The 23,397-nt window shown below is 42.5% G+C and overlaps 1 pseudogene across 1 annotated transcript in view; it reads right to left on the bottom strand.

Annotated features, from left to right (window-relative positions):
- LOC311149171 (tRNA modification GTPase GTPBP3, mitochondrial-like) overlaps positions 1-23,397 on the bottom strand; it is a 55,262-nt pseudogene that overhangs the window by 18,904 nt on the left and 12,961 nt on the right. The window contains exons 3-8 of the transcript in view: positions 12,714-12,800; positions 12,287-12,531; positions 12,028-12,105; positions 10,990-11,221; positions 10,776-10,927; positions 7,542-7,668 (exon numbers count right to left, since the gene is read on the bottom strand). The product of the transcript in view is annotated as a tRNA modification GTPase GTPBP3, mitochondrial-like (transcript). The remainder of the gene's footprint in view (positions 1-7,541; positions 7,669-10,775; positions 10,928-10,989; positions 11,222-12,027; positions 12,106-12,286; positions 12,532-12,713; positions 12,801-23,397) is intronic.

Here is a 23,397-nt window from a genome sequence, read left to right as displayed (position 1 = left end):
CTCATCTTTTTAAGTGGGAGAACTTGCACAATTGGTGGCTGACTAAAAAACGTTTTTTCCCCACTGTATATCCGGTTCAAATTCTGTATCAGCCAATTAAAATCGTCAACGTAGTTTGATGTGATCCAACACTTGTTCATGAAAGCGTCCTTAACAGAAGTCCAATGGCACGTTCAGATAATCAAAGCAACTAGATCACGTCTGTTTGACTGACTGGTCAAAATAGCTCTCTGTGTAGACTGCCTAGCTCCACGTAATTGTTGCAGATTGGCTAGGGTTTGAATCTGACAGTTTTTTTGCCCTTTGAAATGTAGAATAACATGTATTGTGTTAGTGTGTTGAGAAGAGAAGTGCAGCCAAAACCTTGCAAATTAAGATTTCAAATGCATTTAAAGAAATCCAAGGGGTCTGAATACTTTTGCAAGGCACTGTACATCCTAGTCTGGGTTCACATGGTGTCACAGAACACACCATCCCCACACCGAGCCGCAGAGGGGTAGTTCAGTTAAGACATTCTATTACATAATTCATTCTAAGGTATGTTATGTTATGGCAGCCTACATTCCACACTAGGGCTTGGCGAAATGGCTGAAATATCATATCACAAAATGTTTTCTTATTTTTGACAATATGGCGGTATTTAATATTTATTTTCGTAGTTATTTTTTTTACCCCCTTTTTTGTGATTTCCAATTATGATCTTGTCTCATTGCTGCAACTCCCCAACGGGCTGGGGAGAGGCGAAGGTCGAGTCATGCGTCCTCCAAAACATGACCCGCCAAACCGCACTTGTTAACACCCGCCCGCTTAACCCGGAAGCACCGCCACAAGGAGTCGCTAGAGCGCGATGAGCAAAGTAAATCCCCCCGGCCAAACCCTCCCCTAACCCAGACGACGCTCGGCCAATTGTGCGCCGCCCTATGGGACTCCCTGTCACGGCCAGTTGTGAAATAGCCTGGGATCGAACCCAGGTCTGTAGTGATGCCTCAAGCACTGCAATGCAGTGCCTTAGACCGCTGCGCCACTCGGGAGGCTGGTATTTAATATTTCGGAATAATAAAAGTTCTAAATATGTATTGAGTAGTGCATGACCCTAGGATGGCAACAATTGAATTCTAAGTCGGTTTTATTTCTTTCTCCATTCTGATTGTTTTATATGCAACCAAACTAGGACAAAACTGACAGTGAAGTAGTACAATTTGGAAAACTTTTCATTTATTTAGCACTGTATCAAAACATTGTTATAGACGGTATTGTAAAAATCCATACCGTATGTGGATCCATACCAGGTATCTTAAAATATAATATATCGCCCAGCCAAATTCGAATTTGGTTTAAGGTGACTTTCTTCTGAAGGTTGTGGTCATTTGAATCTATAGCATAATAATATTCAGCCACTCTTGGAGGAGCATTATACCGTATTGGTCCGAATATAAGACGACCCTGATTATAAGACGACCCCCCGTTTTTCAACACAAACATTTAGAAAAACAGATTTGCAGACTAGATTTGCCGAACAAAGAACTTCATTTTATTTTAAAATAACAATATTAAAAACACAGTGAATTAAACACAAAGGCAAACTATGTACAGTATGATTCAAAATTAATATCAAGCAATAATAAAGCAACATTTTTAAATAACAGAGAAAATACAGGCCACACATTTAACTAAACTTAACAAAAATTCGCCAAACTTCTCCTCCGATGTCTCTCTATCCCTCACACACGTCCTCTGCCCCGCTGTGTTCGCTCTCGCTGTCATCGCTCCCCAGCTGCTCCGCTTCCACCGGCTCCTCCCAAAGCACGTCGTCCGGGTAGGAGTGCTTCTTCCTCAGGTTGATAACAAAGCGCTGAAACGAAAGCAGCTTCTCTCCGAAGTCTGACGGCAGGCGTTGGGCCAAACTCGTTCTCCGTCTAAGTGATAGTCCATTACGCCGCATCATCCTACGACACCAGCCGAGGCTGGCTTTAAATCCAGTGATGTTGAGCTCTCTGGCGATTTCCAGGGCCTTAACCTGGATGACAGCTCTGGTAATGGGCATTCCCTCACTTCTTTTTTCCCTGACATATTCAAAAACCCTCCGGTCAACCTCAATGAAACGACCACTTTGAGGACCACGGAAGGATTTTCGCTGACTGTTAGCATCTTTTAGACGTTGTTTTTCTGCTCGCCATCTTCTTACATTACACTCAGTGACCCCGAATGTCTTGGCAGCTTGGCAGTTGTTAGATGACTCTGCCTTATTGACAACCATTATTTTGAAATTGGCATCATAGCTCCTCCGCTGTTGTTTATTGACCTGGCCCACTTTTGAGCCACTTGTCTCTAAATGGTCAGCCTGTCTTTCCATCTTTAAACACCGGTAACGGGCTGGTTGTTAAGGACGCCTCTTCCCTCCGTCCGGAACGAATTTTTGGCGCCATCTGTGCCCGCGAATGTGTATTGACATTTAAAGGGAGCGCCGAAGAAGAGAAACTGCGCTCTGAATACTAGACCCCGAATATAAGACGACCCGACTTTTTTGGACCTATTTCGAGGGGAAAAAAGGCCGTCTTATATTCGGACCAATACGGTAGTTCAATTAAAGGTGCTTGTTTCTAACTATTAGTCTTGGTTGGACTGCATGGTAGTGAGTTTCCGTTCTGCTTGTGTCTGTTGATGATGGATGACAGAGCTACAGGTGAAGGAGCCTCTACTGTTCTCAGGAAATCCTTTGTTTAAGGACTGTTTGAGCCCTGTGTGTTCTCACACACACACTCACTCCATCTTACCCTGAGTCAACCAAGGGGAGTGGGCACACAGATCGGATCTGTGAATGTGAACCCCAATGCCCCCAATTACACCACGTTGCTCCCGTTCCTCACAACACACGTGCATGCACACACGGATGCACAAACGCACACACACAACTACGTCAGAGGAAACACAATTACCATACAGGTTAAACTACACTCATCACTCAACCATGACACGTCCATGGCACAGCTCACTATAGGTCTATGTGTGTCTCGTAATGAAAGTGATGTTGAAAAGGTTCACATAGTAGAGAAACAAGAGTATCACATTCTTGTTTTCTTTTGATCACTTGATGATGATTTTCCTTATAAAAAAACGAGCAGAATTCCATGTATTTTTCCAGTTCTAACCAACTTATTACAAATAAAAATGTTATAAGTTGGTAACAACTGGAAGAACACGCAGTAATGTAATCTTCTTATCAAACACTTATAAGGAATATTGTTTCTCACAGGATTACATAATTCCAGGTATCAACACCCCGGTTTCCAAAGGAAAGCAGGAAGCCTAACATAACAGAATCATTAACAAAATTGGGGCCCAATGCCACACATACACCTAGACTTCCTAAATTCCAATAATACCCATTTATAGTATATTTTGCTCTCTTACTCACTGTTCTCCATTGTGCTCTATTGTTTCAGCAGTGTGATACAGCCAGACCCTGCAACACATTTCCAAGCTGCTGGAGAAAACATCAAGGCCTGAGAGCTGAGCATAGATTCCAAACAACGCAGCACTTAAAAGATCAATCCAAAATGACTGCCGTAAACTCTGCTATTGATTGAAGTGACTGGACTGGGTCAACAACAGTTCCAGTTCCTACGTATTGCTAGAATAACTGCATTTAAGTCTCTGTGTGTTTCACACTGGCACATTATTCAGTGTGATGGTGTCCTTTCTGCATTGGATGGGTATTTAATTTAAGGCATAAATGTTTTATCTGGTTATTTCCCAGAAGTCTCCGACCCGTCCTGTGATGCGTCCCAAGTGGGTGAGGGAGAGACGTACCCCCTCTGTGGCCAAGGCCAGGTCATGGTGATTGTTTATTGTGGAGGTTAGTTTATCTCGGTGGAGCTCCTTGTATTTTGTATCGCTGGGATATTTCACCTGTGTGCTTTGTTGTTTCCCAGTGCGCCTTATTTACACACTGGAGTGTTTGACGCATTGCTGCGTACCGCTGTGTTTTCGGAATAAACAATTGTATTCTGTGATTTACCCTCCTGCGCCTGACTCCTTCAAAATCACTCACCACAGAATCACACACCAAGACATGGAGTCAGCAGGAGAGGAGCACATGCCTGGAGTCGTGGCGTGGGTCCGGGAGCATTCTACGAATCTAGCCAGCTTGGGAGAAGCGAAGGATCGGGTTCTCCAGGTCATCCAACGCCTGGAGAGGAGAGAACCCGATCCTTCGGGACCAGCTGAGCGACCGGATCCAGCCACCCACACCCCAGCACCCAGAGGGATTCATCTATCCCGACTGAGGGATTATGATGGGACAGCTGCCCGCTGCCAGGGATTCCTCCTGCAACTGGATCTCTACTTCTCCACCATCAGCCCAGCTCCATCGGAGTGGGAGAAGGTGTTCGCCCTCGTCTCCTGCCTCTCGTGGAAAGCCCTGGAGTGGGCCAACGTGGTCTGGAGTGAAGGAGGAGCCGCGTTGGACAACTACGGGGAGTTCGTTCACCTCTTCTGGGCAGTCTTCGATCACCCGCCCGAAGGTAGAGAGGCGGGCGAGCGGCTGGTCCACCTGAGGCAGGGGACACTCACTACCATGCAGTCCAACCAAGACTAATAGTCAGAAACAAGCACCTTTAATTGAACTATAATGCTCCTCCAAGAGCGGCTGACCACAACCTTCAGAAGAAAGTCACCTTTACACCACTCCAGCCGACGCTTGGCATTGCGCATGGTGAATTTAGGCAGCTGCTCGGCCATGGAAACCCATTTCATGACTTTCCCGACGAACAGATCTTGTGCTGACGTTGCTTCCAGAGGCAGTTTGGAACTCGGTAGTGAGTGTTGCAACCAGTGACAGATTATTTTTACGCGCTGCGCGCTTCAGCACTCGGCGGTCCCGTTCTGTGAGCTTGTGTGGCCTACCACTTCGCGGCTGAGCCGTTGTTGCTCCTAGACATGTCCACTTCACAGCACTTACAGTTGACTGGAGCAGCTCTAGCAGGAAAGACATTTGACGAACTTACTTGTTGGAAAGATGGCATCCTAAGACGGTGCCATGTTGAAAGTCCTGAGCTCTTCAGTAAGGCCATTCTACTGCCAATGTTTGTCTATAGGGATTACAAGGCTGTGTGCTTGATTTTATACACCAGCAACGGGTGTGGCTGAAATAGCCGAATCCACTAATTTGAAGGGGTGTACACATACTTTTGTATATATAGTGTATGTATGTACAGTATGTAATTGTCTCTGTCACAGACGGTGTGTGTGAGTATGTTTGTGTGTGTACGCGCCTCACCCTCTGTATGGTAAATATTATAATGCAATTGGGCTTGGTGGCACTCCATTGTGCAACCGTCCACCTCCTGAGTGTGTTTGTCTGGTATTTATGTCCATACATTCTCTTTAGCACAAATGTATACGCTTAGGACATCACTGGAACTGGACCCAAAATAAAATATATGGGACAAAAGCCCTGAATTATTTTATTCATTTTTTTGTTTTTACGGATTTTCATGTGTCTTGAACATTTTATTCCTATTGCCCATATAATGTAGATACCTCCAGTATCTATGCTGCAGTAGTCTATGTGCCGGGGGGCTAGGGTCAGTCTGTTATATCTGGTGTTTTTCTCCTGTCTTATCTGGTGTCCTGTGTGAATTTAAGTATGCTCCCTCTAATTCTCTCTCTCTCCCTCTCTCTCTCCCTCCCATCCCGGAGGACCTGAGCCCTAGGACCATGCCTCATGACTGATGACTCCTTGCTGTCCCCAGTGCACCTGGTCGTGCTGCTGCTCCAGTTTCCACTCTTCTGCCTGCGGCTATGGAACCCTGACCTGTTCACCGGACGTGCTACCTTGTCCCAGACCTGCTGTTTTCAACTCTCTCTACCGCACCTGCTATTTCAACCTCTAAATGCCCGGCTATGAAAAGCCAAGTGACATTTACTCCTGATATACTGACCTGTTGCAACCTCTACAACCACTGTGATTATTATTTGAACCTGGTGGTCGTCTATGAACGTTTGAACATCTTGGAGAAGAATCTGGCCTTAATGGCCATGTACTGTTATAATCTCCACCTGGCACAGCCAGAAAGGGACTGGCCACCCCTCAGAGCCTGGTTCCTCTCTAGGTTTCTTCCTAGGTTTCTGCCTTTCTAGAGAGTTTTTCCTAGCCACCGTGCTTCTACATCTACATTGCTTACTGTTTGGGGTTTTAGGCTGGGTTTCTGTATAGCACTTTGTGACATCTGCTGATGTAAAAAGGGCTTTCTAAATAACATTTGATTGATTGAATGATTGATTGATAGACAATACTTGATTTTGTTCTGTACAGAAGTCACAATTCACAGGATGATACTCCCAATACACATTATGTCCCCATAACGGATTGTTTAATGTCTTTCCAAATCCTAGTACTGAAGGTAATTTGTGCACTGTATGCTGGATTTCACTCGGATAAGAATTAACCTCTACAGGATTGGCGCCCCTATACCGGGACGGTTGCTGCTCAATATGCGATATGTGACTAGAATGGCATTGTAAACAACAGCCAACTTTCCGGGACATAGACATGTCTTATATGGGCAGAAAGCTTAAATTATTGTTAATCTAACTGCAGAATCCACCTTACAGTAGCTATTACAGCTAAAAAATACCATGCTATTGTTTGAGGATAGTGCACAACAACAAAACACTTTTGTCACGGCAACTGGTTTGATACATTCACCTCTGAAGGTAAATAATGTACTTACATTCAGTAATCTTGCTCTGATTTGTCATCCTGAGGGTCCCATAGATAGAATGTAGCATAGTTTTGTTTGATAAAATCCATTTTTAAGGTTAGTGTATTTTCTTTAGGGAAGCTAATGATCCATCATGTATCACATTTCTGGGAGACTATTAACTTACATTTTTTATTACCATAGAATTGTTGTATGTTCTCTATAGTTATGTACTTGAAAATGTATAAATTGATCAATTCGGAACATTTGGGAAAAGTCCTAGTAGACTTGATACAAAATATTGTGTAGAGATCCTTCACGGGATCGGTCTGAAACTTTGCACACACAATGCTTCCATCTTGTGGACAAAATCTAAATTACACTGATATCCCTACATCACTGTCTGGCCTTTCTCTTGCATTTCAAAGATTATTCAAAAAAATTATAATAGAAAACGCATATATTTTTTGGTTTGTATTATCTTTTACCAGATCTAATGTGTTATATTCTCCTACATTCATTTCACATTTCCACAAACTTCAAAGTGTTTCCTTTCAAATTATATCAAGAATATGCATATCCTTGCTTCAGGTCCTGAGCTACAGGCAGTTAGATTTGGGTATGTCATTTTAGGCGAAAGTTGAAATAAGGGTCCCCGATCCTTAAGAGCTTTTAAGTGTATTCATTTTAGGTGAACTACATAACAAAGATATTCAATTACTTGAAATGAAATGTCCATTTTGACAATAAAGCCTTGTACAACATACATTATGTGGTGTACTATATACATGTTGATATTGATTGATTGGTTGATTGATTGATAAGCACCTACAGTACCTCTGGCAGGCTCTGCAGACCCCTCTCTCCACACTATCTAGGCTGTCTCTAAACCCCGCAGTGTCACTAAAGAGGACAGGGAACCCCACAATGTCCAGTGTGGTCTCCACCACATCCCTGGTGGTCCCTGCAATGAGTGAGAGGGATGGGGAGAGAGATTGAGAGGGATGACAGAGAGAGAGAGAGAGGGCTGCAGTGAGAGATAGAGAGGGATAGGGGAGAGAGAGGGATGAAGATAGAAATAGAGAGGGATGACGGAGAGAGACAGAGAGAGAGAGAGAGAGGGATGAAAGAGAGAGAGATAGAGAGAGATGAAAGAGAGAGAAAGAGAGAGAGAGAGAGGGATGACAGAGAGAGAGGGCTTGAGAGAGAGATAGAGAGGGATGGGGAGAGAGAGGGATGAGGGAGAGAGACAGAGAGAGAGGGATGACAGAGAGAGAGAGGGCTTGAGAGAGAGATAGAGAGGGATGGGGGAGAGAGAGGGATGAGGGAGAGAGGGATGAGGGAGAGAGAGAGTGGGATAGAGAGAGATGAAGAGGGATGGGTGAGAGAGAGGGATGAGGGAGAGAGGGATGAGGAGAGAGGGATGAGGGAGAGAGAGAGCGGGATAGAGATAGAGGGATGAAGAGAGAAATAGATAGGGATGGAGAGAGAACTCAGTCATCACCAAGGATCTCATCCACCATAAGAACAAACAGAATCCCACACAGAATTTTTGCTTTGCAACGGTGAAATTCGCATCTATAACAAAAAATAAAAGTATGGGCCTAAGGAATGGAAGCCCGGCGTTCTTCTCCGTTTAAGATAGAACCTGTATTTTGACCGAAACTGTTCTTTAGGTCTTTTTTATATCCCATATCTATCTTATTTCATCATCTTGGAATCACGTCAAAATAAGATCCTTGACAAACACATCAACCGTCTCCTGCCATGGGATATTTTCATCCAGACTCACATGGCTTAATTCAGATTTAGTCCGGCGAAACTGTACGTACATACTGTAGTGTGAAGTTCTATATGGTAGCATCCCTATCTCCCTACTGCCCAGTGAAACAACTGACAGCCAGGCTCGGTCATTAATCGGTGTCAGAGCTGAGGGCATGAGTCAGGCCCTGGGAAAGACAAAGCTCAATAGGAAACAATAACAGGACTTTCTCTGAAGTCTGATAAATACATATATTATTCGGATAGGAAGCCCTGTGGTGCAGCCGCCAAACACACACAGTTGCATAAATGTCATTACGCAGTTACAGTGCCTTGCCAAAGTATTTATCCCCCTTGGCGTTTTTCCTGTTTTGTTGCATTACAACCTGTAATTTAAATGGATTTTTATTTGGATTTCATGTAATGGACATACACAAAATAGTCCAAATTGGTGAAGTGAAATGAAAAAAATAACTTGTTTCAAAAGATTCAAAAAAATTCATAACGGAAAAGTGGTGCGTGCATATGTACACCCCCTTTGCTATGAAGCCCCTAAATAAGATCTGGTGCAACCAATTACCTTCAGAAGTCACATAATTAGTTAAATAAAATCCACCTGTGTGCAATCTAAGTGTCACATGATCACAGTATATATACACCTGTTCTGAAAGGCCCCAGAGTCTGCAACACCACTAAGCAAGGGTCACCACCAAGCAAGCGGAACCATGAAGACCAAGGAGCTCTCCAAACAGGTGAGGGACAAAGTTGTGGAGAAGTACAGATCAGGGTTGGGTTATACAAAATTATCAGATACTTTGAACATCCCACGGAGCACCATGAAATCCATTATTAAAAAATGGAAAGAATATGGCACCACAACAAACATGCCAAGAGAGGGCCGCCCACCAAAACTCACAGACCGGGCAAGGAGGCCATTAATCAGAGAGGCAACAAAGGGACCAAAGATAACACTGAAGGAGCTGCAAAGCTCCACAGCGGAGATTGGAGTATCTGTCTATAAGACCCCTTTAAGCCGTACATTCAACAGAGCTGGGCTTTACGGAAGAGTGGCCAGAAAAAAGCAATTTCTTAAAGAAAAAAATAACCAAACATGTTTGGTGTTTTCCAAAAGGCATGTGGGAGACTCCCCAAACATATGGAAGAAGGTACTCTGGTCAAATGAGACTAAAATTGAGCTTTTTGGCCATCAAGGAAAATGTCTGGCGCAAACCCAACACCTCTCATCACCCAGAGAACACCATCCCCACAGTGAAGCATGGTGGTGGCAGCATCATGCTGTGGGGATGTTTTTCATCGGCAGGGACTGGGAAACTGGTCAGAATTGAAGGAATGATGGATGGCGCTAAATACAGGGAAATTCTTGAGGGAAACCTGTTTCAGTCTTCCAGAGATTTCAGACTGGGACGGAGGTTCCCCTTCCAGCAGGGCAATGACCGGAAGCATACTGCTAAAGCAACACTTGGGTAGTTTAAGGGGAAACATTTAAATGTCTTGGAATGGCCTAGTCAAAGCCCAGACCTCAATCCAATTGAGAATCTGTGGTATGACTTAAAGATTGCTGTACACCAGCAGAACCCATCCAACTTGAAGGAGCTGGAGCAGTTTTGCGTTGAAGAATGGGCAAAAATCCCAGTGGCTAGATATGCCAAGCTTATAGAGACATACCCCAAGAGACTTGCAGCTGTAATTGCTGCAAAAGGTGGCTCTACAAAGTATTGACTTTGGGGGGGGGGTGAATAGTTATGCATGCTCAAGTTTTCAGTTTTTTTGTCTTATTTCTTGTTTGTTTCACAATAAAAAATATTTTGCATCTTCAAAGTGGTAGGCATGTTGTGTAAACCAAATGATACAACCCCCCCCAAAAAATCTATTTTAATTCCAGGTTGTAAGGCAACAAAATAGGAAAAATGCCAAGGGGGGTGAATACTTTTGCAAGCCACTGTATTTTCTCTCAAGGGACATCGGACTTAAGCCATATCGTGAGTGTGTGGAGTCTTTCTCTATGTGGTGTTCCCTGTAGCTCAGTTGGTAGTGCATGGCGCTTGCGACGCCAGGGTTGTGGGTTCGTTTACCACGGGACCCCAGTATGAAAATGTATGCACTCACTGTAGGTCGCTCTGGATAAAACATTTTTTTTTGTCATTGTCATTCGTGTGTGACATCTGCAGATTGTATTAGGTGTGTATTCTCTAGAAATAAGTGTAGGTGTATGACTAAGTGTACTCATGCATTGATGTCAATGGGAAATTTAGTGTAATACTTTTAGTGTGTGTGTGTATTATTATTAGAGTGTGTTGAGCAGGCTGCTCGTCCCAGCATTGCTAGCTCCTGCTATGACCACTTTCACACCACTGCATAGCCTTTCTCCTCTCCTCTCGTCCCTTAGTTGTCTCTCGATCTCTGTCTGCAGATGTTGCACTGAACTGTCCTGGAGAACTGAACTGAAGGGGAGACAGGCAGGGACAGGACAGTTGAAGTTCACTTTCCAAATAACCAATGTTACATGTGAAAAAAACTATCTTTGCTATGTAAGATGAATGTTACCCGTTTGAGTCTGTAGCTTCAGTCCTAGCTCCCCGTCCATCTGCCTGAGGGCCTGCCTCCCCTGGGCCTCTCTCTCAGCGTGGATCAGTTCCCCCAGGTCCTCCACCTCCGTCAGGCCCAGCTTCCCCACGTGGAAAGCCCTCCGTGTGAACTCCCCTGCCTCAGCAGGTCTCACCTCCCCCCAGGCCTTCCTGCACAACACAATGCACAGCAAGACAGAGACTCACTCAAACAGGGTCAAAGCCAGGGTCAATTAGTTACACACACACAGCACAGCAAGACATCAGCTTCATGTATTGTGTTGTTGACTGACTGTGTTCTGAGAAGATGCAATCTAATTGCAGTCTCAGGCACTGCGCAGTAGAGGTCTTCACAGGTCCAAAATGTTGGACCTGGATCCGGACCCGAACGGACCTGATGACAATCAGACCCGACCCGATAGTAAAAAATTAAAATGGGGACTCGGACCCGACAATAATCCGACCCAAACCTGTATGGACCCAAGAAAAGACAACCTAGACCCGACCTGACCAGACCCGAGTGTAATGTTTTTTTTTGTTTATAAGCCAAGTTGACCTTCTGGTTAACATATAGGTCTTTATATGTTGACTAGGCCTTCTATTAGTCAATAAATTCACCTTCTTAGCGTAAAATAAACATGCTATAGACTATGCAGAGCCATGGTCGGGTCCCCTCGGGTCTATCAGCTGTAGTTACATAGACCCGAGCCCCGATGACAATAAACAAGACCCGACCCGGACCTGAGGGATTCACCCGAATCCGTGGAGACCTCTACTGCACAGTATTGATTTATACAACACTGCCCTCTAACAGCCAAACATTAACATTGCAAGGAAGCTGACAACATTGCTCTCAAGTTCAAGGAAAGTGTTTGCAGGAAGGAAAGCAGTGCAGACAACCAAATGGAAATGCTACAAGAGGACTTGTATTGCATGCTACATAGGGAAAAGGATGCCATTTTAGACGTGTCTCTTACCTAGGGCCTGTAGGAATACTGTGATGACTGCAGGACCTCTGTGAATATGGAACTCTTCCCCTGTGAAGCTGTAGGGACCTGAAAAGAAATCACAACAACAGTCATAACAACAACAAAAACAACAACAGCAGCGTTGGATGAGGCACCCTTCTTCAGTACAGATCAAGCACAGCTAATATGAAATGTTTGTTATTCTTTTTTAAATGCAAATCAAAATGTATTGTGTTTTTCCAATAATAACTGTGAGATCTCCTCTGACCTGGGAACCAGAGGACCAGGCCACGGTCCAGCAGCTCTTTGGAGTGGGGGTCAATGATCCTCCACAGCAGGGCAGTACAAGGAGGGGGTAGGGCTTGGGTCAGACCAGCCATGTTCCTCAGGACCATGGAGGAAGCAGGACCGCTGACACGGACCACCGCCACACAACACCTGCCTGACGACAGGGTTTCAGCATTTCATACCACACCGGTAGGGATACACAGGCCCCTCACTGGAGCCGCTCTGCTGAAGCAGGGAAGACAAGTCAGATCATGACACTGTTATTTTGGATCCCAATAATTAGCTGGGTAACAATATGTGGGTTATCAATTTGTTATAACAGGGGAAGTAAAAGTATCAGTTGTCTATGATTATGATCATGATATACTGAGCATTGTAAAAGCAACTAGTCCAGACTCCTGACTAACCTTAATGTCTTTAGAGTGAGAATAGCGCTTCTCCACAATCCCCAAGAAGTGGATGGCAAAATTATAATTAAAAGCAAATTACAATATCTGACAGGGTCTGCAGGTTTTGTAACTAACTACCTAACTTATATGTAGCTCACGAAACCCCTTACAATTGAATATACTCTATAATATATATATATACACTACCAGTCAAACGTTTTACAACACCTACTCATTCAAGGGATTTTCTTTATTTTTACAGTTTTCTACATTGTAGAATAATAGTGAAGATATCAAAACTATGAAATAACACATATGGAATCATGTAGTAACCAAAAAACAGCCACCCTTTGCCTTGATGACAGCTTTGCACACTCTTGGCACTCTGTCAACCAGCTTCATGAGGTAGTCACCTGGAATGCATTTCAATTAACAGCTGTGCCTTCTTAAAAGTTCATTTGTGGAATTTATTTCCTTCTTAATGCATTTGAGCCAACCAGTTGTGTTGTGACAAGCTAGGGGGGGTATACAGAAATAGCCCTATTTGGTAAAAGACCAAGTCCATATTATGGCAAGAGCATCTCAAATAAGCAAAGAGAAACGACAGTCCATCATTACTTTAAGACATGAAGGTCAGTCAATATGGAACATTTCAAGAACTTTGAAAGTTTCTTCAAGTACAGTTGCAAAAACCATCAAGCGCTATGATGAAACTGGCTCTCATGAGGACTGCCACAGGAATGGAAGACCCAGAGTTACCTCTGCTGCAGAGGATAAGTTCATTAGAGTTACCAGCCTCAGAAATTGCAGGCCAAATAAATGCTTCACAGAGTTGAAGTAACAGACACATCTCAACATCAACTATTCGGAGTAGACTTTGTGAATCAGGCCCTTCATTGTCAAATTGCTGCAACTAAACTACTACTTAAGGACAACAACAAGAAGAAGAGACTTGCTTGGGCCAAGAAACACGAGCAATGGACAGTAGACCGGTGGAAATGTGTCCTTTGGTCCGAAGTCCAAATTTGAGATTTTTGGTTCCAACTGTTGTGTCTTTGTGAGATGCAGTGTGGGTGAATGGATGTTCTCCACATTTGTACAGTGCCTTGCAAAAGTATTCACCCCCCTTGGCATTTTTCCTATTTTGTTGCCTTACAACCTGGAATTTAAATGGATTTTTGGGGGGTTTGTATCATTTGATTTACACAACATGCCTACCACTTTGAAGATGCAAAATATTTTTTATTGTGAAACAAACAAGAAATAACACTAAAAAACAGAAAACTTGAGCGGCCTGACTAGTCACTACTTTGTAGAGCCACCTTATACAGCAATTACAGCTGCAAGCCTCTTGGGGTATGTCTCTATAAGCTTGGCACATCTAGCCACAGGGATTTTTGTACAGTTTTGCCTTGAAAAATTTACAAAACTCCCAGCTCCTTCAAGTTGGATGGGTTCTGCTGGTGTACAGCAATCTTTAAGTCATACCACAGATTCTCAATTGGATTGAGGTCTGGGCTTTGACTAGGCCATTCCAAGATATTTAAATGTTTCCTCCTAAACCACTCGAGTGTTGCTTTAGCAGTATGCTTAGGGTCATTGTCCTGCTGGAAGGTGAACCTCCGACCCAGTCTGAAATCTCTGGAAGACAGAAACAGGTTTCCCTCAAGAATTTCCCTGTATTTAGCGCCATCCATCATTCCTTCAATTCTGACCAGTTTCCCAGTCCCTGCCAATGAAAAACATCCCCACAGCATGATGCTGCCACCACCATGCTTCACTGTGGGGATGGTGTTCATCGGCAGGGCCAAAAAGCTCAATTTTAATCTCATCTGATCAGAGTACCTTCTTCCATATGTTTGGGGAGTCTCCCACATGCCTTTTGGTAAACACCAAACGTTCTTGCTTATTTTTTTCTTTAAGCAATGGCTTTTTTCTGGCCACTCTTCCGTGAAGCCCAGCTCTGTGGAGCGTACAGCTTAAAGTGTCCTATGGACAGATACTCCAATCTCCGCTGTGGAGCTTTGCAGCTCCTTCAGGGTTATCTTTGGTCTCTTTGTTGCCTCTCTGATTAATGCCCTCCTTGCCTGGTCCGTGAGTTTTGGTGGGCAGCCCTCTCTTGGCAGGTTTGTTGTGGTGCCATATTCTTTCCATTTTATAATTATGGATTTAATGGTGCTCTGTGGGATGTTCAAAGGTTCTGATATTTTTTATAACCCAACCTGATCTGTGCTTCTCCACAACTTTGTCCCTGACCTGTTTGGAGAGCTCATTGGTCTTCATGGTGCTGTTTGCTTGGTGGTGCCACTTGCTTAGTTGTGTTGCAGACTCTGGGGCCTTTCAGAACAGGTTTATATATAGATCACGTGACAGATCATGTGACACTTAGATTGCACACAGGTGGACTTTATTTAACTAATTATGTGACTTCTGAAGGTAATTGGTTGCACCAGATCTTATTTAGGGGCTTCATAGCAAAGGGGGTGTCCATTACATGAAATCCAAATAAAAATCCATTTAAATTACAGGTTGTAATGCAACAAAATATGAAAAACACCAAGGGGGATGAATACTTTTGCAAGGCACTGTATTTCCCACCGTAAAGCATGGAGGAGGAGGTGTTATGATGTGGGGGTGCTTTGCTGGTGACACTGTCTGTGATTTATTTAGAATTCAAGGCACACTTAAACAGCATGGCTACAACAGCATTCTGCAGCGATACGCCATCCCATCTGGTTTCGGCTTAGTGGGACTATCATTTGTTTTTCAACAGGACAATGACCCAACACACCTTCAGGCTGTGTAAGGGTTATTTGACCAAGAAGGAGAGTGATGGAGTGCTGCATAATAATAATAATAATAATATGCCATTTCGCAGACGTTTTTTCCAAAGCGACTTACAGTCATGCGTGCATACATTTTTTTGTGTATGGGTGGTCCCGGGGTTCGAACCCACTACCTTGGCATTACAAGCGCCGTGCTCTACCAGCTGAGCTACAGAGATGACCTGGCCTCCAAAATCCCCGGACCTCAACCCAATTGAGATGATTTGGGATGAGTCGGACTGCAGAGTGAAGGAAAAGCAGTCAACAAGTCCTCAGCATATGTGGGAACTCCTTCAAGACAGTTGCAAAAGCATTCCAGGTGAAGCTAGTTGAGAGAATGCCAATAGTGTGCAAAGCTGTCATCAAGGGTGGCTATTTGAAGAATCTCAAATATAAAATATATTTTGATTTGTTTAACACTTTTTTGATTATACATGATTCCATGTGTGTTATTTCATAGTTTTGATGTCTTCACTATTATTCTACAATGTAGAAAATAGTAAAGATAAAGAAAAACCCTGGAATGAGTAGGTGTGCCCAAACCTTTGACTGGTACTGTATATATATATATATATTATTATTATCTAACAGTATAAACAAAACATACACATACAAAAGGCAACATACAGATGCACACAAACATCAACAACATCACTCCTGCACAGACCCACCTGTTCTCTCCCCTATCTCCAGTGCCTGCACTACTCTCAGCCACATGTCCTCAAATTGCACCATTTTGTTCCTTTGCGTCATCCACGCTCTTCAATATTCAGATAATGAAGCAAATGATTTTTCCATTGTCTTAACGATGGAGGAATGGTTGATTTCCAGTTTTTAAGTAGACAATTACAAGAGGAGTATTTTCCAACCCATCGGGTATCTCACTGCCCCATATGACATGTCTTGAAATATGCATAAAATATAAATATTTTTTAAATCTAACCCCGCCCATAACTTTTGGACTTTATTGCATTCCCATTATTGAGTCATTGTTAGTTTTACACTTAAGACATGACTCTGTCTTGTGCTGTAGAATTTGTGAATTTTGTCTCTTGTATAATAAATTATATACATTAGTTTATACTGGATTGAGCATACGTTTTCGTTCCCTGTAATTTAGTTAGAATGTTCCAGCATTCCCTCCATCTTGTGCCAATATCAGTTATTTTTAAGTCTTGGTTCCAATAGTTAATATTGTTTTCCTAAGAGGTTGTCAGTTGGATAGACTCTCTGCAAGGTTCCTTCAAGATTGCTCTGATGTCCAAAATATTTTAAATCCAAATTTCGTGATATAACACTTTAAAGTTGCATGTATTTGAAAATATCTTTATTGGTCAGTCCAAAATTGCTTTTTAATTCTGTCATGGAAATAAATGTATTTCTTTTACTAAGTCATTTACGGTTTCTATGCCTTAGTTTTCCATATGGACCAATTCATCGGTGCATTCTGAAAAGCTATCGAAGGATTGTTCCATAGGGTTGAGTTTTTTGGGAGTGATATTGATTCTTGTAGAATCTGTTTCATTTTCTTCCATATTGTTATAATGTTTTTAACTATGAAGTTGTTAATGTGCTGTGAGAGTGTGATTTGAAGGAGTCAGGCGCAGGAGGGTAAATCACCGAATACAGAGTTTATTCCATAGGACACAGTTACGCTGGATAGCGTCAACAACACAGGGCGTAATACAGGCACACTGGAAAACAATACAGGCACACGGGGAGAAATAACCCCGGCAATCCAAAGTAAGGGTAGCTCAACCGAGCTACACTCATCTTCACATAAAACAATCACCCACAAGGACAAGGGGGCAGAGGGAACACTTATACACAGACTAATGAGGGGATATGAACCAGGTGTGTGTAATTGACAAGACAAGACAAATGGAATGATGATATATGGAGCGGCAGTGGCTAGTAAGCCGGTGACGACGAACGCAGAGGCTGCCTCCCCTCCTTGTTCGGGCAGGCTTCGGCGTTCGTCGTCACCGGCTTACTAGCCACTGCCGCTCCATATATCATCATTCCATTTGTCTTGTCTTGTCAATTACACACACCTGGTTCATATCCCCATTAGTCTGTGGAAGTCGTGACATGTGCTTAGCTTTATCCTTTGAAAAAAGACACATGAAAAGATTCTGGGGGTGAGCATGCGCATCTTCAATATGTACCCATTGTTCCTCTTTAGTACATTTAACAATATGTCTCAAGTAAACGACTTGGGTGGCAAGTTGATACAATTCCAAGCCTGGGAGGTCAAAACCACACTCACTTTGGGAGATATAAAACTTCACTTTTTATTCTATGAGTTTTATTTTCCCATATAAAGTCTGTTATGGCCGAGTATATATTTTTAAAGAATGTCTTCGGTTGGGTAATTAGTATTACCGAGAATAAATATAAAAACTTTGGTAGCCATGCCATTCTGAGGAGTTTATTGTACCTGTAAGATTTATGGGAAGATTGTCCATTTAAATAGATCTGCTTTCATTTTGTTTGTAAGGTTCTGTATTTGTTTTCTTAGTTCACCTTGTGTTCTTGTACGTAGCCCTGTTTCTTTGTGTTCTTGAACGTAGCCCTGTCTTTCATTTTTGTTCATTGATTTCACCTGTGTTAGTTACTCACCTGGTCTCATCAGCTGCTTATTTAGTTCAGTTCTTTCTGTTTGTGCCTTGTGATGTATTGTTCGTTTTGACTCTGCTAAGCATTTTCCTAGCTCGTTTGTGAGAACCAGTTTAGCTTTCCATCCTAGTTTTGTTTCACCTGCCTGTTTGCCTACCTGTGTATGACCATTGCCTGCCTGTGACCACGATTCCTGCCTTCTACGAAGGCGTAATAAACACCTGCTGCGCTCTGCGCGTGAATCTTCTCCCTGAGTATTCATTACATTGTTGAGTAATGGGATTACATTATCTTTATATGTTTGTTGTATGTCACTTATTAACCCTTAGAGTTGATGTCCGCGCCCCGCGAACATCAATTAGCGTAATAAAAAAATCCCCATAAAAATCTGTCAGTTTAAGCTAGAGCTACAGCATCTGGTTAATTGCATTGGATGAGTCTCAATCAGTGGCGACCCATCATTCAGGGAAGGTGGGGCAGAGCCTGTTATTTTGCCATTAATACGTGTCACATATCAGTTTGCAAACAATGTAAAAAATTATTATATTGAGTTAATAATCATACAGGTAAAATAAATGAACAAAAATGAAAGACAGGGCTACGTTCAAGAACACAAAGAAACAGGTGAACTAATATCTCCCGAGTGGCGCAGTGGTCTAAGGCACTGCATCGCAGTGCTATCTATGCCACTACAGATCCTGGTTCGAATCCAGCTGGATGTGACCGGGAGACCCATGGGGCGGCCCACAATTGGCCCAGGGTATGGGAGGGAATGGGCTGCAGGGATGTAGCTCAGTTGGTAGAGCATGGTGTTTGCAATGCCAGGGTTGTGGGTTCGATTCCCATGGGGGGGCAGTATCAAAATAAAAACAAACATGGTCTATTTTCTGCTTTATAGATTTACATTAGAAGTGCCCATCGAAGAAGGATCAAGGTCATTGGCCACAGATAAAATGACGTCAAATCACATTATATCTACCGTAGCTTTGATTGGACTGATCATGTCAACATCATACTTTCACAATCCTAGCTAGCAAGCTAGACAAGCAGTCATCATCATGAATAACGTCGACAATCTACTGGCAAATACTTTTCAATCCTTGTCATATGAAGAGAAATTATAGATAAAACGTATCGGTGCTCATCGGCCATTGGAAATAAACATTACACAACAAGTTGGAAATCGCAAATTCAACAATGAGTGGTTTGGAAGGAATCGGTGGCTAACTGCAAGCGTTGTAAAGCAATCCTGATTTTGCTTCCTCTGCCTGCTATTCGGTGGAGAGGGTGTGTGTTACAAGTCTGGGTTTTCCAAGCTTAAAAGGATAAACATTCACACTCAACACCATTGGCCAGAAAAGGTTGACTTCAGCATGACTACTGCAGCGTTCAAAACAACTGGAAACTCTGAACTGGGAAATGTCAGACTTCAGTGAGCTCAAAACAACTGGGAACTCGGAAAAAGACGAGCTCCGACTTGGAAAATACATTTTGAACGGTTATCCAACTTGGAATTCCAAGTCGGGAACTCGGGCCTCTTTCTAAAGCTCCGACCTGAAGATCACTGACGTCATGATTCAACCTTGTTTTTTCCCAGTTGTCTTGAAAGAACCATAAATCCAGAAAATGCCAGATTTTGAAGACGAAGTTTCATGACAAAATTTCCCCACAAGACGGACTGCCGCGCCACCTTCCTGTTCAAGTGAGCACAGCACAACAAGGTGAGTCCAAAAATGTATTTTATGCTGCTGCATAAATGATGTAATATGCCAGTGAGATATGTATACTGTAGCTAAGAAAGTAATACTAATTTGGTCCCTTTCCCCCTCATAACTTATCCTACTGTTCTGACTTGGTGGTGACATGTAGCATGTTTTAGAGAAATGTCATCATCAAATCTTGTAAGAGCTTTCATTGTCTGCTTACAGTGGCGAAAAAAAGTATTTAGTCAGCCACCAATTGTGCAAGTCCTCCCACTTAAAAAGATGAGAGAGGCCTGTAATTTTCATCATAGGTATACGTCAACTATGACAGACAAAATGAGAAAATAAAATCCAGAAAATTACATTGTAGGATTTTTAATGAATTTATTTGCAAATTATGGTGGAAAATAAGTATTTTGTCAATAACAAAAGTTTCTCAATACTTTGTTATATACCCTTTGTTGGCAATGACACAGGTCAAACGTTATCTGTAAGTCTTCACAAGGTTTTCACACACTGTTGCTGGTATTTTGGCCCATTCCTCCATGCAGATCTCCTCTAGAGCAGTGATGTTTTGGGGCTGTCGCTGGGCAACACGGACTTTCAACTCCCTCCAAAGATTTTCTATGGGGTTGAGATCTGGAGACTGGCTAGGCCACTCCAGGACCTTGAAATGCTTCTTACGAAGCCACTCCTTCGTTGCCCGGGCGGTGTGTTTGGGATCATTGTCATGCTGAAAGACCCAGCCACGTTTCATCTTCAATGCCCTTGCTGATGGAAGGAGGTTTTCACTCAAAATCTCACGATACATGGCCCCATTCATTCTTTCCTTTACACGGATCAGTCGTCCTGGTCCTTTTGCAGAAAAACAGCCCCAAAGCATGATGTTTCCACCCCCATGCTTCACAGTAGGTATGGTGTTCTTTGGATGCAACTCAGCATTCTTTATCCTCCAAACACGACGAGTTGAGTTTTTACCAAAAAGTTATATTTTGGTTTCATCTGACCATATGACATTCTCCCAATCCTCTTCTGGATCATCAGCAAACTTCAGACGGGCCTGGACATGTACTGGCTTAAGCAGGGGGACACGTCTGGCACTGCAGGATTTGAGTCCCTGGCGGCGTAGTGTGTTACTGATGGTAGGATTTTTTACTTTGGTCCCAGCTCTCTGCAGGTCATTCACTAGGTCCCCCTGTGTGGTTCTGGGATTTTTGCTCACCGTTCTTGTGATCATTTTGACCCCACGGGGTGAGATCTTGCGTGGAGCCCCAGATCGAAGGAGATTATCAGTGGTCTAGTATGTCTTCCATTTCCTAATAATTGCTCCCACATTGATTTCTTCAAACCAAGCTGCTTATCTATTGCAGATTCAGTCTTCCCAGCCTGGTGCAGGTCTACAATTTTGTTTCTGGTGTCCTTTGACAGCTCTTTGGTCTTGGCCATAGTGGAGTTTGGAGTGTGACTGTTTGAGGTTGTGGACAGGTGTCTTTTATACTGATAACAAGTTCAAACAGGTGCCATTAATACAGGTAACGAGTGGAGGACAGAGGAGCCTCTTAAAGAAGAAGTTACAGGTCTGTGAGAGCCAGAAATCTTGCTTGTTTGTAGGTGACCAAATACTTATTTTCCACCATAATTTGCAAATAAATTCATTAAAAATCCTACAATGTGATTTTCTGGATTTATTTTCCTCAATTTGTCTGTCATAGTTGACGTGTACCTATGATGAAAATTACAGGCCTCTCTCATCTTTTTAAGTGGGAGAACTTGCACAATTGGTGGCTGACTAAATACTTTTTTCCCCCACTGTATATGCCCCTTTATTTATCCTATGGTTCTGACTTGGTGTACAGGGAGAATACTGTAAGAACAGCCCATGTTCTGAATTCTGTCACTGCACTTTTCAAAAGTGCTGAACAAATAGTTATGTTGACTACGTTCATCTTAGCTCGCTCATTAATGTCTTAATCGAAATTACAGATTGCCTCTTATCCGCTCATCGTTCCCTTACGCCATAGTTTGTACATCTCAATTGTCAGTAGAAACCACATTTGTGTAAGCAAGTCAGCCATATCAGCTATGTTTTTTAAAAAGGCAGTAAATTAGGCTTAATTAACTGTTTTGCTGCCAGACAAGGCTCCGCTGATAGCCAGGTGTAGCGGTGGTAAGGATTCACTCAATGGTGCTGAAAAGAAAGCTCTGCTGTTGGGACAGCTTTATGTAGGCCCTAACAGTTTGTGGGCACCGTTTGTCACCGTTTGTCACCGTTATAGTGCAATTAATTTATTGTTTTGTGTTGTGTTGTGTAGTGGCTTTGCTGGCATGCATCTAAAAAAAAAAAAGATTTTGCCCTACCAAGATTTACATGTTAAAATCCCCACTGGTCTCAATCCACCACATCCACCGATGTAGCACTTCCACATCCCTGTATGGAATGATGAGACTCTCACAAGCACCATTTTGCTCTACTACCCCCACAGGCGGCTTGGGACCTGTCTGAAGTCGGTACATCTGTTGTTCAATGTAGCAAATCTGTTATTCAATGCGTTTGTATGGGCTAATAGCAGTAAGGCCATTTTTTAAAATCAAATATTATTATAATATATTTGTTTATACTTCAAGTGGTCTTAAAATTCAAAATCAAATAGCTAAATGATCATTGGTACGACCTTCTTAAAACAATTCCATATAGTTTAGTAGACTCCCTCCCCTAGCTTAGACGGGGCTTAGACTGTAATGGGTTAAGTATCCTAAGTATTGAGTTTTCAATATTGGTCAGGTAAATCAGGAGATAATCTGCAAATAAGCTTAGTTTATATTCATGTTTACCAACACTAATATTTGTTATGTTTGGGTCCTGTCTAATTCTTTCTGCAAGTGGTTCAATTGCCAGTGCAAACAGGAGGAGGGAGAGAGGACATCCATGTCTTGTATTATTTGTTGATATTTTTGCTTTAGGATATTTATATACTGTAATATTTTTATGAAATGTATTATTTTAGCTGGAAAGTTGAAAGCTTCCAAAGTTTTGTATAGAAAAGGCCATTCAAGACGGTCAAAAGCCTTTTCGACATCTACTATTGATAAATCTAGATCTTGGTTTTTTTGCGTATTGTTTTATATTGAAACATGTTCTTGTATTTGTTTGTAAATGTCTATTTTTAATAAACCCTGTTTGATTAATATGTATCAAGTCTAAGAATTTTGCCATTCTGTTGCTTATGAGCTTTGTTTTTATTTTATTGTTGCAATTTATTACATTTATGGGTCTGTAGTCTTCGGGAGAATCCCGATTTTCCTGTTTTTAATATAACTGAAATAATTGTTTGATACATGGAACTAGGAAACACGGAATTGAGTGACGTGTGTTGTCATTTGTGTAAATAGGGGCGTTACTTGGTCCCAGAATATTAAATTAAATTATATGGGAAAGCCATCCATATCTGGTGCGTTTCTCCACGTGAATGTTTTAAATATCTAATATTTATTATTCTTTGTCTGCTGATAGTTGCTAAATAATTGTTGAGTCTAAGAAGGCTGTAGGATCAGTCC

Source organism: Coregonus lavaretus (genome assembly GCF_964263955.1).
Source record: "Coregonus lavaretus genome assembly, chromosome: 21".
Lineage (NCBI taxonomy): Eukaryota > Metazoa > Chordata > Actinopteri > Salmoniformes > Salmonidae > Coregonus > Coregonus lavaretus.
This window is presented reverse-complemented; position numbering and strand designations above follow the sequence as displayed.